We start from the raw sequence: 2919 nt of genomic DNA, 5'->3' as shown, positions 1-2919 counted from the left end.
GACTTTCCTCCATTATTAGAGGTTAACTAAGTGGTAGCAATGGACAATTGTGGTCACAATTGAGAAGGATAACTAGGATAGGACTTCTAATTCTCACAACCTTGCCAAGTGCTTTTTAGTTGTTAGTTTATTTACATTGTCATTTACATTTCATGTCTCTTATCCCAAAACCCCAAAATAACTCACAACTAATAACAAGACACTTACAATTGTGGTCACAATTGAGAAGGATAACTAGGATAGGACTTCTAATTCTCACAACCTTGCCAAGTGCTTTTTAGTTGTTAGTTTATTTACATTGTCATTTACATTTCATGTCTCTTATCCCAAAACCCCAAAATAACTCACAACCAATAACAAGACACTTCATTGTAATTCCTAGGGAGAACGACCCGAGGTCCAATACTTCGGTTTATAATTTTTAGGGGTTTGTACTAGTGACAAACAACTTTTTGTATGAAAGGATTATTGCTTGGTTTAGAAACTATACCTTACAACGAGAATTCATTAGTGAATTTCTATACCATCAAAAATCCGTTCGTCAAAAATGGCGCCGTTGCCGGGGATGTGCAATGGTGTTATGTTATTGGTTATTATACATATGTGAATAGTGTAAATAGTTTGTCTTTTGCCTGTTTACTGGATTTTGTTAGTTTTATTTTGTTTTTCCATAATGAATTCTCACTTTGGCTATGAGTTTGGCTCTAATTGTGTTGTAGGGAATGTGAACTTCAATGCTAACATGTACCAAGGATGGAACACTCCAAGATGGGAGGAGCCTCAAGGAATTGATCACTCCTATTGGCATCAACCTCCGGACACTTATAGGTATAATTTCCGTCCTAATGCATGTCAATCCAATGGCTATGGTGAATTACCTTGTGACTTCCAAGCACCGCCACCATATGCCTATGACTCTCACCCTCAACATGAACCTCAACCATTCTCACAAGCCTTTCATCACCAAGCACCATCCCATGATCCATATCCATCATATAACCAATCGTCCATACCATATTTTTATGACCATTATGAGCAAGAACCTCTAGAATCACCACAACCATATCAAGATTACCCCCAAGAACCACCTCAATACTCATCATCTCCATACCTTTACCAAGAAGAACCACCTTCCTACCATGAACCCTCCCTCCAAAATAATGAACCTTCCTATTCACCCCGAGCCCCAATAGACGATCCTCTCACTTTGTTACTTCAAGGACAAGAAGCCATGAAGCGGGATACACTTGAGTTTGTGACCAATTTGACCAAGGTGGTGCACACTTTAGCCCACCAATGCTTGAACACTCAAAATACCTCCGTGACCGCATGTGAGAAGTCAAAAGAAGAGCAAAGCATGAAGGAGAAATTGGAAAATTCGGTGGAAAAGGAGGAGTCAAATTTTGTGTTGGAACAATTGGAGAAGCCTATGATCATTGAAGAAAAGGAAGAAGTGGTTGAAGATTTAGGAGATGTTGAAAGTCCAAGGGAATGTAGTCTCATGGAGCACTCTTCCAAGAAGCTTGATATTGATGTTGAAGAGGGTGCGCAACCTCCAAGGCATATCATCGTTGGAGACTTGGAAGAGGCTTATCAAGAGATGGATTCAATCATAGATGAATTTCTCTCTACAATGGAATCTTCACCCGTTGGACATAGAGTTGAAATTATAGAAGAGTGTGCACAACCTCCCATACCCTTGGTGAGCAATGAGAAAGAGAGCTACCAAGAGGAAAACGTTGGCATGGTGTATATCGAAATTGGAGAATATGAAGAGGTTGATCAAGAAATGGATTTATTCATCAATGAATTTCTATCCAAAATTGAATCACCTCCCATTAGGCAAGAAATCAAAGTTCTTGAAGACAACACCAAGCTATGTGATAAAAGGGGAAAGGTTGAAATCAAGGAAGCTCGCAAAGAGGTGGAAATACACAAAGAAGAGCACAAGGATGCATTGTCTAAGTGTGGGGAAGTCTCCCTTCCCAAGTTATCATCCAATACAACATTTAAGTGGGTAAAATCTCTATCTCTAAGCTTTAATCTCTCACTTAAATATGGTTTGCTTGAAAATGATGGTCAACTTAGAACTCTTTGTGGAATTAAACGTAAAAACGAGTTGTGTAGTGGTTGCGAGTTAGGAATTAGGCTCATTAGAGAGAGATAGAGATGAAGAAATGGGCATGGACGCGCGCGCGCAACGTGCGCGTACGCGTCCTGCCGCGCATGCACCACGAGCCACATTCCAGAGAGTTGGGCCTCTCCTGGGCCATCCTTGTGCCTCGAGCCCAATTCATTCCACGCTGACGCGCACCACACGCGTGCGCGCCTATGAAACTATAGGGAACGCATCACACGCGTACGCGCATCTGCCGCGTACGCGTCGATTCGCTGCTAGACTTTATGGGCCACTTTCCAGAGAGTTGTGCTGGATCTGGGCCTCTTCTAAGCCCCCAGCTCAAAACCACTCACGCGTACGCACCCAGTGCGCGTGCGCGGCGATGCGTATTAACATCACCAGGGGCCACGGACCAGAGAGTTGGGCGTGCCTCAAGCCCATTCTAAGCCTCAGGCCCAATCTCATGTACGCGTGCGTGCAAGGTACGCGCACGCGCCCCTGCCTAGTACGCCATCCCACGTTAGCGCGCACTGTACGCTCACGCGTGGTTCTCCATTCCCCTCAATGCACGCGGACGCGTACTTGCCGCGTGCGCGCAGCTCTAGTAGCGCGACTCCCAGGCTAGTCTCCAGAGAGTTAGGCCTGAGTTGGGCCAACTCTAAGCCCCTGGCCCAACTCCATGCACGCGTGCGCGCACGGTACGCGCACGCGTCCTTCCCTCTTTCTGCTCATCCCCGCTTAAGCGCATTGTACGCGCGCGCGTAGGATCCACAATTCTCTCAATGGGCGCGGACGCGCGA

Source organism: Arachis ipaensis, chromosome B02, assembly GCF_000816755.2.
Source record: "Arachis ipaensis cultivar K30076 chromosome B02, Araip1.1, whole genome shotgun sequence".
Lineage (NCBI taxonomy): Eukaryota > Viridiplantae > Streptophyta > Magnoliopsida > Fabales > Fabaceae > Arachis > Arachis ipaensis.
This window is presented reverse-complemented; position numbering follows the sequence as displayed.